The 14,043-nt window shown below is 55.6% G+C and overlaps 1 protein-coding gene across 4 annotated transcripts in view; it reads right to left on the bottom strand.

The window, feature by feature from the left end:
- Positions 1-13,887, bottom strand: part of Dlgap4 (DLG associated protein 4) — a 147,598-nt gene extending 133,711 nt beyond the window's left edge. For 2 of the 4 annotated variants that reach the window (XM_063283180.1, XM_063283179.1), the window contains exon 1: positions 13,671-13,887. The gene's annotated coding sequence lies outside the window, so the exon portion shown is untranslated. The remainder of the gene's footprint in view (positions 1-13,670) is intronic. The other 2 variants (XM_039104402.2, NM_173145.2) reach the window with 2 other exon arrangements.
- Positions 13,888-14,043: the final 156 nt, after the last annotated feature.

Raw genomic sequence — 14,043 nt, 5'->3', positions numbered from 1 at the left:
TGCAGGTTTCACAGCCTGGCACCTCTGACACTCATCCCCCATTTAATGTCACTCCCATTCAGAACACCCTGAGCTGCACAGTCGCTGCCCCAGCTGACCAGCCCACGTGTGCAGTCCTTGGCGTTGGCCACACCCTCTGAGCTGCACATCCCCTGGGTTTTAACACGCGTGTAGCAGCACGGACCCCTCGACTACAATATCATTCAGAATAGTTTCACTGCCCTCACCCCAAAATACCTGGGCTTCCTCCCATCCTTCTCCTCCCGCCTCCCCATCGGTAGCAACCACTACTACTACTCTTTCCTTGTCTCTAAAAATCTTTCCTTTCCAGAAAGTTACAGATGATAGCGTGGTCACAAGTTTACATTTTTTTCAGACTATTTCCTCTCACTTAGTAGTTATTGTGTTCCGGGCTATTCCCCGACCCCAGCTTTCCAGTTTGGTAGCTTGTTTTTTGGTTTTGTGTTTTTTGTTTTTTAACTACCAAATAATATTCCAGTATGTAGATATACCACAGTTTGTTTTTCCATTTACCTACTGGAGGGCATCCTTACAATCATTGCTTTATTATTAATGTTTACTTTACTGGTTTCTTTTTAATTTTTATTCTTCTATCAGTCAACGCACTGAATTAATTAATTTATTAAAACTTGCTTATTTACTTGGAGAGTGCCTGTAGCTGAGGGACTCTTCCCTCACCTACACCTCACCACACCTGGAGTTGGTGTGTTGGTGAGGACATGGAAACGCTGAAGTCACTTGCAGGCGGGATTTTACCAGGACAAGCTCTTGGGTAGCCCTGTGGCCAGACCTACCAGAGCTGGGTGTGCTCCTCTGTGATGGGGAAGCCCAGCCCTGGCTGGACACTGGCCATAAACAACTCTGCACTTTACTAAAGGCATTCGGAGGAAAGTTCAAAGGAATGCTGTCCACAGTCAACACCTGGAAGTGACCCAAACATCTGTCAGCAGCGGTGGACACGAGGTGGAGACACCCACTCGGTGTGGTAGCCATTCACTCAGCAGCGAGGAAGCTTCCTGACAGAAGATGAGGAAAGGTAGCCAGACAAAAGAGCTAGGTGTGTGTATCACTGCACAGGACACCAGGGATTGTGGAAGCAAGACCCAAACTACCTCAACTCCCAAATTCAAGAGTCTCTGACTAAAAGTCAGCATCCACGTGGAGTCAAAGGCAGGTACAGAAAAATTGAACTAATGTGGTCCCATTTTATATAAGATCACTCACATATCTGCACTTTGCCCACAGAGAACTCCAATCATCACCTAAAACACCGTTCCTGAGCACCCGCTGAGGGCCCAGCGCCACCCCAAGCACTTCCTTCATAATGGTCTCCCGAATGGGGATCGCCGCTGAGCTCTCCACACAGAGAGGCAAGGAACTGAGGAAACTTGTCTGAAGTCAGGTGGTAAGCAGAGCCCTCATGTAAACCCCCAAACCCCGACGACAGTACACAAGGCCGCCCACCATCTCTGTACACTTTCCCCCAACACTCACCCAGCCTCACCCACCTTCCTCCATTTCCTGGCCACAGGGACCCCCTCACTTGCATTTGAATATTTGGGGCCCCTTTGTAGGAGTGTTCATCTTGATCCTGTGTAGTTAACTCTTCATCATTTGGGGGTTGCCTCCCCCGTCAAGCCTCTGTGACTCCAGGCTGAACCCTCAGCTCCCGCTGCCTCCCAACTTGAGCCTCATCATGGCTTTGCTTACTTTTTGAGTTCCCCAAGGGCCAGCCTGGGTCCATGGTCCCTACCCATCACCGAGCCTGGCACAGGATGGGCGACTCAAGAATAAGTATACCTGCCAGGCAGACTGATGTAGAGATATCTAGAAGGCTGTTTACACTCTCTCCATCCATCTTGGGCATCTGTCTGGTGTCCGGGTGGAATTCTGTGCTTCAGCATTTCCCTGCTGTCCCACCCCTCACACTCTCTGCACTACCGAAGGCCCAGCGGGTGGTGTATTAATAAACGGGAGGGAGAAGGTCACCCGGCTCGCAAGCACCGAGCCGCCGTCCTTGACTCAGGCAGGCACAGCTGAGAGGCGCTGAGGAGGGGGAGCACGCCAAGCACGTGCATGCTATTTCTGATTCCCAGCTGGCTAGCCTGGCCCTGTGCATCTGCTGTGGAAGTCTGGGTAGCCTGGAGAGCAGCAGGGGGAAGCAGTGACTGACCATCACCCAGGCAAACTTGCACGAGACCCGGCCATAGGCAAGCTGAAAACTCACCCACAGTTCCTCCCTCATGGCCAGGTGAGGTGACCCAGCCCCTCACTCTGACAGTCTCCCTGCCTTCCGGAGGGTTCTCCACATCTGCAAGCAGCCAGGCCCCTTCCTCGACTGTGGGTCTTCACACCTGCTGTCCTCTCAGCCAGGAGGGCTGATGTCTCCAACTCCCAGGATTTAACACAGACTACTGCCCTAGAATATTGGCCCAGGTCACCATCACCACATCCTGGTGCCCCTTGTAGGACTTTCCTTGACGTCAACAGGTGTCCTGGATCGTCTCAGAAGTCTGCCAGCCTTCTCCTGGACTAAGATTTGACCAGCTCGGAGACCTTCATCTTCATGTCCCTAGCATTTGGTCCACACGGACCCTCACAAGGGAGGAAGTGCTTGGGTTCTGAGAAGGAGCAGCAGCCCAGGGAGCTCAGAGGTGGAGCACGGGCAGGAAACAAGTAGTTGGGTTTTTGTGTGACCTAAATATGAAGGGTCAGGGAAGACAATGCCTTAGAAGACAGGGAGAAAGGATATCTCCCACCCTCAGCAGAGGACCCCCCCCGTCCACCCCACACTGTTATCACCTGTGTCCCCTCAAGCAGTCAACAGCTCAGGAAGGGCTGGGATACTGTACCAGGTGTGGCTGCTCACAGCCCTGCTTCCCCAGTGACAAGCACAGTTGACACAGAATCTGTACAGTGGCCTAAATACATCTGCTCTCCGAAGCTGGGTGCCCAGATGGTGTAGGGGGCTTCTGGCAGGTCTGGGTGCTCAGCAAGATGGACCACCTGCCCACTACTTACAGCTGTTATCTCCTGACAGAGGGAGGTGTCCCCAGGGCCCAAGGTCAGGGCTGGACCTGACAGAGACCCTCCAATCAAAGACTCACAGCCTACCCTTCTGCCCAAAGCTGCCACCTGGAATGTGGGCCATGCAGAAACCAGGCCAGCCAAAAAAAGAGGGTTCCAAGGAGAGAAGGACTCTAGCAGGATCCCAGAGAGGCCTGGGGGTTGGGGGGAAGGGTAAAGTACAGGCATTCTGGTTCCGAGGGACTCTGGTGGTTCCAAGAATTCTCTTTTACTTCCTGAAGCTCTTACACAGTCCGTACACTGTACCCCCTACACAGAGTACTGGATTTAGTCGGGAATCTTGTTTTTCTGACCCTGCCTCATTCTCACTGTCTATTTCTCTTTGTGCTGGTACTCTACAAACAGTGTGCTCACTTTTTGGTCTTCCTTCTCAGGCTGGTCTCTCAGTGAGAACCAGGTCCTTCTGCAAGAACCGGAGCATATCAGCCATTTTTGGGTGCCCACTATGCACCAGGCTCTGTTGTAGACACCTCGTTGGTATCTGGGACCCCACTTCACCCACAAATCAGGCCTTCAAGGCAGGCAGTGCTCTGACACTCTTCTGAGTACGAAAGGAGAAACTGAGGCTGAGCGTTGTTCACGGTCGCTTGGGCTCGTCTAACTAGACTCTCACCCCTAGACCCTCATAATCACCTCACTTCCTCAGGGTGTCAAACTCATGTGGCTGTTTTCCCGGAGGCCCGGCCCATGGTTCTCGGGACTGAGTACCTACCCACTTCCGTTCCTTTTTGCTTTCTCTATTTAAAACCAAACAAACAAACAAACCTATTCTTGAAAACCGCCTGGCAGAAATGGCCTGCGGTGAACACCCCATGAAGGTGCCCACAGTCTCCCCAGCCAGCCTCCATGTCCTGACCCACTCTCAGCCTGGGTGGGGCACCGCTAGGTTCTGAAGCCAAATGCACTCAGCTCCATCCACACCACACCAGCAGCTGCTAAGTGAGCGACCCCAGGAACGACTTTTCTCTTTGCCCTGTTTCCCCTCCTGAGAGGACACTGTTCTCCCGTGCCCAGAGTCATTCAAGAGACAAAGGCCACGCTCTGACCCAGGCGCCACACCGCCTCTTGGCCTGGCCAAGTTGTTCTCCACTGAGTCCCTCAGATGGCTCCTGGAGGTGTCCCGGGTGAGAGGACATTTGTATAACATCAGCTGCAGAGTCCAGTTCCATAGTACTAGATAGCCAATGAAGAAGAGAATATATGAATGGATAGAAGGATGGATGCATGGGGAATCAGCTCCCCAAGAGGGCACTCGGTCCTGGGTCTAGGAGAAGACAGGTCCTACTTCTAGGATCCCTGTTCTACCATAGGAGTTCTATTGCCCACTTTATTCATCCTGGGTTACTCCTTGTGATGGTGGACAGACACACAGACAGATCTGACCCTCTGAGAGTACTGCATACCAGCACCAAGCTACAGGTGGCCCGTGTCCATCTTCAAACGGTCTTGACTGTCACCCTTTGAGGCTGAAGATGAATGCCCTGCCAGGCCTTTAACAATCCTTGGTGCAATCCTTGCCAGAAGTGGGAGTTGGCCTCGGAGAGCGTACAGCGTAGCAGTCACAAGAACAGACAGGCCACACACAGGGCTCAAAGGACAAGGACAAGAAATGAAGCTGGGTGTGGAAGCACAAACCTGTAATCCCAGCTCCAGGAGGCTGAGGCAAGAGGATCTCGGGTTCCAGGCCCGCCTGAGTTAAACAGCAAGTTCCAGCCCAGGCTGTACTAGCAAGACACTAACGCAAGGAATCAAGAAAAAAGAAGAGAAAGGGAAGAAGAAACATATTTTGCTCCTGGAAACAGACTTTGAGACTCTGGCTTTTCCCAGGTTGGAAAGAAAGCTCTGACTTCTAGGTGAGCTTGACAGAGACCAGCCCATTGCAACAAGACAGATGAGGAACTGGCCTCCAGAAAGGATGCTGTTCCCAAGGCAGAGGGAGGGACACAAAGGGTTACAAAGGACACATTGGCACGGATAGCTGTGTGGCGCTGGCCTCGTTGTGCTATACCCACCATGGCAGCCATCCTCCACCTCTCCCCTGCAGCTGCGTGCACTGCTAGGCTCCACAGGGCCTGGACACCACTCCTGACTGGATGCCTGCTGGTGCTGAGACTGCTGCGATCAGATTGGAAGGGCTCCTGCATGCTCGAAGACCCTCGCAGTCTGCACCTGTGAGGGGTGCAGAGACGCATGAGGATAGACCCGGTACAGACTAAGGGAACAGTAGAGGCAGGAGCTGGGAGGCCAGAGAACACAGAATATTACAAATACCCTTGTCTTCTTGTGGAACTTCAGGAGAACAGTGGCTGCAAGAGACAGGTGACAGAGCACACCAACTGTCATACTGAGGGCTGTGGGCCCACTGTGGTAGAAGCAGCTGGGTGTGGTCCTCCATCAGAGACATTACCTGAGTGTAAGATATGGAAACAGACCCAGTGGAAGTCTACGGAGCCTTGTGGCTGCTGTGGGCTGCAGGAGGAGCCCAGGTTCCTCTCTGAACCCCAGGCCTGCCGTTAGGGATCCAGAGAGGGGGTGCCTCTCTGCCAAGCTCTGAGAATCACTTTGCCATCATTCATCAAGCCTTACAAATGCTTCCTGGAAACACTGGGCCGTAGTGGGCCACGGCGACAGCTCCCAGGCTGCCCACTGTTTGTGCCCCTGCCCTGGCCAGTATCAGCAGAGGGAGCACAGACTGGGTCAGCAGCGGTTGGCCAGTGTTGGTCTTGGCCCTGGCAGGTGGGCAGGCAGCCAACAATCCATGCCAGTGCCGGGAAACCTGGCAGTTGCTGGCCAGGGGAGCGCTGTGGGCCTGCCCTGTTCAGGAGTCATCCGTGGCTCCCTGGGTTCTTTCATTGAGAAGCATGCATCCGGGAGAGGCTGGAGGCTGGGGAGGGTCCTGTTATACCCCAGATCCACATCGAAGCGGGAGAGAGTCCTGCTACTCCTCAGGTCTCTGCAGCACCTTAAAAGACCCATTCAAATGTCTTGGAGCAGACACAGCGGTAGACAAGGGTTCCGCCATGGACCGCCATGGTAGACTATACCAGTCCACATCCCACCAAGGTTTCAGATCTGCCTAGGTGGCTTCGCTCTCTTGTTCCTTGGTTTCTTCACATGCCAGCAGTCTTCTGCAGCCAGTAAGACCACGTGGCCAGCCTGAGTCTAACCCATACCAAGTCCCTCCTTGCTCTCTCTAGCCTGCCACCTTGGCATTCCACACTGCCCCTACCTCAGGGCTCTGGACCAGCCTTCCCAGCCTCAGGTAGTTCCTGAGGCTGGCCCCCCGATCCCCAACACTAACTATGGTGTGCGCGGTAGCGCGCCTGTCACTGCCTTCAGTTTACACTCATCCGGAAGGTTATGTAACGACTGCAGGCCTCCCAAGAGGATCATGGCTCGGCGGGGCAGGGATCAGCCACTTGTTCACTGTGCAAGCCCAGCTCCGAGCAGGCACTTGACATGTGTTTTTCTGAATGAATACTCACGAATAAGGAAGGGAAGTAGAGAAGGGAAGCCCCAAGGGGTGACAATGTCTACATATCTCTGTCCCCGTGTCAGAATGATTCAATCCACGAGAAGCCTGGCCGGAGTCAGGGCAGAGTGTCTCTCACACATACCTGACACACATACATCCCCCATGCGCCGGCACTCTTCCTCCCAAGGTCACGGATATGCACATATACCGTGACATACCCCACATACCATATAGATGCCTCCACGCACACCATGTATATCGCACACCACAAACACCCTCCCCCTACCCCCACCCCTACTCCCCTCACCATACATACATACTACACATGTCTCCTCCCACTTCACCCACACACCACATATAAACAAACACTTTCCTACATACCACATATACGCACACCACACACACGTATCACACCTCCCCATATGCCCCACACATTCACACCATACATCCATACTATATTCACCTCCTCACACACCTTACACATGTTGTGTGTATCTCCTCACACCCCTCCCCTCCCCATACATACATATCACCACATGCCATAGATACATACATTCAAAGAGGTTCTCCATGAACCACATAGCAAGCATGTCCCACACATACCTACACCATACCCCCCCACACACATAAACATACAAACACACACGCATGTACGCACTACGCATACAAGCACACTGTATGCAGGACATCCAACGGAGGCAGCCAGGGCAACGGTAGCTCCCCATCACACTGCACTCTCTCAGAGTGCCTGGAAGGCCAGTTGAAACCTACATATGAGCAAAAATAGTTCGGGTCCAAGGCTGAGCAGGGCCTCTGGGGCCACTCGGAGCTGCCTGCCTCTGCCATTCCCACACAGTCCCTGGGAGGTTTCACAAGGGTCCTCTAGGAAGCCTTCAGAGCCTACAAGTCCCTGCGAAGGCAAGGTGTGAGATGCTGACACCTCCTAACTTGTGACCACAGCTGGGTCACGTGAGGCCTGGAGATGGGTGCACTCCACACCACTCTCACCCAGAGAGGAAACTAAGACTAGAGACTACACAGACGCTTGGTCACCAGGTGGCCTCCAGTTTCAGTCCTAGCTTCCTGCCTGGACTGTCAGGTGCATGTACCTGGGTTCAAATCCTACCCCACCACCCTCTGGCTCAATGCGCCTCCCCTAGAGCCCTAGTTTCCTTGTTCATAAACAGGGATGAGCACAGTACCCCACATCCTCAACATGGACTTCATACATAGAAAACATTGGGGCAGAGGGACCAGAAGCCATCTCTATCCAAGGCAGGCTGCATCCAGACAAGCAGCCTCCGGAGGGGTCATCACAACGCTACAGAATCCAGAGCCTAGTCCACACAGTTCACGCTACTGAGCAAAGGAGGGTCCAGAAGCCTGGGGACCAGCAAGTCTGTGGCACTCAGAGCCTAGAGAGAGCTCTAGCCTCCCAGAGCTAAGGATGTTGGGCTTAGCAACAGCCGGGGGAGGCAGGCAGGCAGGCAGGCAGGCAGGCAGGCAGCTGGGGTGCCAGAGTGGTGGGAAGAAACTTTCCCCCGTTTTTGAGCAAACCTGATCCCCGTTTCCAAGCTGTGCTCTGCAGTCCATGGCTTCGTCACTACCTCAGCACCCAGTCAGCCTGCATAGGTGGGAGTGCTCCCTACCCCCAGCAGGGGTTCCGAGACAGAGGGTAGTGGGGAAGCCAGGCAGCTGTCAGGATGGGAACACAACACCAGACCCCTGCGACCTCCTGGAAGGAAGTCCAGCTCAGCTCACCCCTGAAGTTCCAAAGAGCTGAGCAGGCGAGGATTCAGATGGCACCCCCACCCCACAAAAGCGATGGAGACTGTGGAGCTCAGAGAGGTGCAGGTCCTGAGTCAGGAAATACAGCAACAGAACAGCAAGCAATCTACTGTCTTTCCTACACTCCCTCAAACACACAGCACACCGGACAGATGTCAAGACCCACCAGGAGCCTGGCACTACACAAAGACATATGCCTGAGCCCAGAAGCCAACTGCTCCATACCCCAAGACTGGAACTTGGGGTGCATGGTGTCCTAGTCAGGTTGGTTTCCTAATCCTGTCTGAGGTCCCACGCAATGCTGGGTACACAGTAGGCACTCAATTACGCACCAGCAAGTCTCGCTCCATGTACATGCTAGGGTTCCTACCCCAGTTCTATATCATCAGATGCATTCTAACCCCACCCTGGGCTTTCTCACGGTGAACCCTGTAGAATGCCAAATGTCCCTCTGAACGTGTGTTATGCCACTCTTGGAGATGGGACCCTAGAGGCTTGCTGCTCTGTTTCAGAGGAAGGGAACTTGCTTCTTAACCTAAAGATCCTGGGAACCAAATCCCCCATAGTGGGCTGGCAGTGTTGGTCACTTCTTACCATCCATATAACCTCCAGGACATTGTAAGGGTGGCTCACAGCCTCCTTTACATGGTGGCATGTAACAGGTGGGGGGCGGGGGCCAGTCAAAGTTCAGACCAGGCCTATCACAGGGCTGAGAGGCTCGGCTGCTGCCTATGATCCTTGAATTCTGCGGATGCCTTAGCCTGCTTGCCTCTGCCAGGTCAGTTCCATGTCCAGTGTTTGGTTCCCCAAAGTCAGGAATGAGCTTACTGCAGTTGATCCCCATAAACCTCATGCTCATCGCCTGCTGGTGAACAAGCGGGAACACTTCAGGATCCTCAGACGAAGGGGCTAAGGTGAGACTCAAAACTGTCTAATTTAGATCCAAATCCCGGTACCAGGGTTTCGCCATCTATGTGGCCTTGGTCCAATTACTTAAAAGTTCTCCATGTCCGTTTCCACACCTGTAAAATGGGGCTAATAAGAATGGGGTGTGGTAGAGGCTGAAGCAGATGTAGGATGCTTGGAGTCAGTGGTTCTAAGTAGCAGGCCCTGAACCACGCTCTTAGTTCTGGGAGATGGTCAATGATGCTTTATGAAGCAGATAGTTGTTTTTTATTAACTGTCAGCTGCTGATAACGGCTGTTATTATTATTATCATTGTCAACATTAGCAGGAATCCCCAAGCCTGGTTTTGCAACCAGCCCTAGTGAGGGGTGTAGCAAAATTCTCCAAACAAAATGTGCTTCCATTCATTTTGGGTTTTTGAAAAGGCCACGTCAGACGGCTCGGGTGGGGAGGAGGCGGCATTGCGAAACCAAGCAGAGAAGGATCCAGGCTGCTCCTTGCTCAGGAAGTGATGTGCCATCTACTCCAGAGAGGCCCTGACACAATGGCTACCCCCTAGGGCCCAGGGATTGGGGGTTCCTGGACTTGTGGACCCACTTTCCAGCCTCTTAGTGACCTTGGGCAACTCCTGCACCTCAGTTTCCCCACCAGGCAGGCAAATTAACGTATTTCTTCCTCATTCCTACCAAAGGGATAGCTAGAAAGAGTGGAAATTAAACATGACCTGCAAACTGCAGGGTGTCGAGCATACCCTAAAGGCTCTAGTCTTGGCTTGAGTTTGTTGCTGGGGGCCTACTGAGTAGGTGGACACAGAGAATCAGCCAATAACTGCCCCCTCCCTCAGACCACATATACAGAAGAAAGGTAAGCGCGTGCAGTTAAGAGACCAACCAAGAGTCCAGTGAACTGAGCATACATTTGTCCTTGCATTCTTCACCGCAGGAAGCCCTGCTGAGTATTCGCTATTTCCTTAATGTGCCCAGTCAGAGTTCACTTAACAGTGAGGTCTCTACCTGAGCCAGCCCACTTCACCTCTTTAATGGCAGGGTTATCCATCAGGAGAAACCACCAGCCCCTCTCACTCTGTGGACCATGTCCCTGAATCTGTACACACGCCGTCCTTCAAACCTACCAGAGCAGACCAAGCCCCATCCTGCATCCCAGAGTGCACACGGAAGCAGCTCACCTTCATAACCAGTGTCCCTGAGGACCGCTCAGGAGGGCCACCTCTCTGATCAGGGATGCAGGCTGCCTTCCTGGTTTTATGAATGCCAGTGGGGTCCTCGGCTCGAAGGGTCCTGCTCCTTCACTCTCCCAAATCCCTGAGGCCTCCAACCCCTGAGCAGCACATGTTCTGGGGACGTTTCCCAGAACAGGAAGATCTCCTCTGATTTGACTCTGCCCCCCCCCCCCCCGCAGCACTGAGCATTGAGTGGAGCAGGAAACACTAGTGGCCCAAAGAAGGAATGGCAGGCGAGAATCTAGTAGCTAGCAGCACTCCCCCCACCCCCGTAAATGCAACAAGGGGTAACTAGGTAGGAAACTGATGTGAACCCATGATGTGATGCAGGGACAAATAGACCACAGGGCCACAGGGATGCCCAAAGACGCTGGACCTACCCAAACACGACCTCAGTCTCTGCCGGACGGAACCTCTGGACTCCCAGGGACACATGGGATTTTAGATGCCACAGACCTATAACTCCCACAAGTCTGCCAAGTGCCTCTGGGTGTACAGAGCCAGCTGGAGGCCGAGGAACCCATGGGGATGGTTATGTGGGCAACTGGACCTGGCCAAGTATCTTCTGTGCCCATCGCCCAGCCCTCCACTTGGAATGCTCCGGTTCACACTCACCCATTCATTCAAACCAAAATAAAATAAAATAAGTTCCCTCAGCCCGTCAAGACCAGTCCTCAGCACAGGGAGGCTAATGGGAAGGTGTGGCTGGTCCTCCCACATCAATCACACAGTACAACTTCGGTAACGGAAGTAAAGCTGAGGTCTTCGGACTGTGGAGCCGTTGACAGGGACACGGAGTGGCCTGGGCACTGAGGAAGCAATGCTTAGGACGAGGCCAGGCTGATAAGGAATAGTTAAGTGGGTGATGTGGGTGTATGGGGGGTAGGTATGGCAAGAGGACCCAGCATGCTCAAAGACCCTGAGGCTAAAGGCAACTTGAACGCAGTCCAGGAACTGAAAAGCAGGCCATGGAGACCAGAGCCAAAGTGAGAGAAGGTGGGGACCAAGATGCAGCGGAGAGGTAGTTGCTGCGGGTGGGGGGGGGGTGTTGGGCTTCAGGCTGGGAGCTGTGGACCAACTACATGCTTTCCAAAAAAAGAAAATCGGAATTCAGATTTTATTCATTCCCATTTCGTAATGTTTAAATGAACATACTGAAGTCCACTGGAATCCGAGAACGCTATTTTTTATTATTTTTATTTTTGAAATGAATGAGTCCTCATCAATTACAGCTGGGGGGGGGCGGCGAGACCACCTGCTCTCTGCTGGGTGACGAGCAGCGGACAACGTCCCTCAGTGTGCAGATACGCTGGCATTTCTGAAGCCAGATGCCGTGAGCCACAAAATCCTAACAAGATGCCAGTGGGTGCCCCATACACTAGATACGTCACTGAGTCCTCTGGAAGCTCCAAGTACACGTTCCACCCTCGGCCCCTAAGTGCTGCGCAGGCTTCCTTCAAAACAGCAGGCTCGACTGCCAAGCAGCCTTGCGCCCGGGGCACAGCCCTCAAACCTGCAGCTCATCTCTGGCTGACACCAGCAGGATGCTTCCTGGGTACCCGGTTCTGTAAGTCAGGCACCAGGCCCTGCCTACCCCGCACTTTCTCTTGATTCCGGGCCCTGCCCACTACCTCTCCGGTGCCCAGCCCAGCTCCACCTGGCCTACATGGATGAGGGCTTCACGGACACCACTCACTGGCACACCGGGCATTCCCCAGCTCCAGGAGAACCCACGCACTCTATCCCACCCCTACCCCAATACAGACACAGGCACACACGCCTGCCCCACGTGCACAGACTGCATTTTCAGAAGCTACTGGGAACATACTCGGAGCTTGTGGAGCAGTCGCTGAAGCCCAGCCGAGGGGTAGGGTGGCCCCCAACAGTGGCTTCTAACACCGGAGCCTCAGCCATCAGCTTGGAAGCCAGCTCTGCGGCCCCACCCAGTCCCGCTGTCATTAACAGTCTGGCTCAGGCCCCTCGGACCACCCTTGGCCCAGGCAGCCCACAGTTCCTTATACCAGAGGAAGGGGAGAGAGGTAGCCACCTGAGGGAAAGAATTCCACAGACTCCTCCAACAGGCATTCTGACATAGTCCTGTACCATCACCTCCTTCAAGTGAAGCCACAGAGGCAGAGGGACCGGACCCTCCCCCACCGCGCAGGAGGTGCCAAGAGTATGAGGCGGGGCAGTCCAGCCTCCTTAGGGCTGGGGACTGCAGCCCCCTCCCCCTCTGCCATTTCTACTTCCAAGCAGGTGGAAGTGATGGGACATCTCTTACCCCAGCACCCCCACCCCACCCCCGCCATCAGCACAGTCCTCCAAGCGTAAGGTTCCCCATTCTCAGGGTACCTCCGCCACAACTGGCCTTCACCCACCCACCTACCCACCACCCTTCCCCCATTTCATTTTCTCCCACAACATCAACAGTCGGTGACAGCCCCTCTCCGCAACACAGGCAGCGTAGAACGCGAGAAAGGAGATGGATGAAGGGCTGGATGGGGAATCCAACAAGGCAGGCTCTGTCCAAAGAGGCCCAAGGACCATCACTTGCTCAGGTAGCACATGTCCCCTCCCAGCAGGCCCTGCACATCTGGACCCAGCTGGCCTCCGCAGCCACCTGGTCTACCCTCCACCCGCTCTGTACGCGAACCCCCGTTCCCGCGGGGCGCCGCACGTGGGGGCCTCCGGTGGCCATGTGAGCGCCCCCCCACACACACACAGCCCAGGTGCCAGGGTCGCTCGGCCCCTCCCGGGCACGAGAGCCCGCCCGGGACGATGCGGCGCGGGGTCGCCCGCCCCCTCCCCGGATGCCCGGTCCCGGGGAGATCCCGGGAAGGGAGTGGGAGCCTGCGGCAGGCAGAAGGCAAGGGAACCCGGGCCGGCCGGACACGCGGCCGAGAGGGGGCTGCCGCTACCCGCCGCCTGCGGATGGAGGGCCGGGAGCTGTTCCTGCGCCCTGGCCGGGGAAGGGCCGGCAGCATCGGAGGGGCCGGCCGGCGTCGGGCTCCAGGCCCCGGCGCCACCACCCGTCGGAGGATCCGGGAGACCCCACCGCTGAGAGCGTCTGTCCCGGGGCTGCCCGTGGCCGGGGGCTGCCCGAGATCTAGCCTCGGAGGAGGGTCTTGACGCGTGCCACCCCCGCGCGCTCACCTGTGCCCGGCGCTCGACCGCCTCTGTCCACTCGGCCTCTGCGCTGCGCCCGTTCCGCTCGCTCGCTTGCTCGCTCTCAGCGTCGCTCGCCTAGGCCCCGGCCCCGGCCCCGGCCCCGGCCCGCGGGCGCCCCATGCCTCTCCTCCGGCCGGCGCGGCGCCCCAGATGCGGCTGCGGGAGGAGGAGCCGCGCGGCCCCGGCTCCCCGAGAGCGGCGGGGAGGGGGCGGAGGGCGGGGAGACGCGCGCGGGGGAGGGGGCCGCGCGGCTGCGCCCAAAACCAGGCGCGGATCCGGCCGGGGGCCCGGGGCTGCGGGGGACCGCGGGGGCCGCTCAGGGCCCGGCGCGCCACCCCCGCCGCCGGCCGGGGAAAAG

Source organism: Rattus norvegicus, chromosome 3 (genome assembly GCF_036323735.1).
Source record: "Rattus norvegicus strain BN/NHsdMcwi chromosome 3, GRCr8, whole genome shotgun sequence".
Taxonomy (NCBI): Eukaryota; Metazoa; Chordata; class Mammalia; order Rodentia; family Muridae; genus Rattus; species Rattus norvegicus.
The sequence above is the reverse complement of the archived record's forward strand: the minus strand, read 5'-3'. Positions and strand labels throughout refer to the sequence as shown.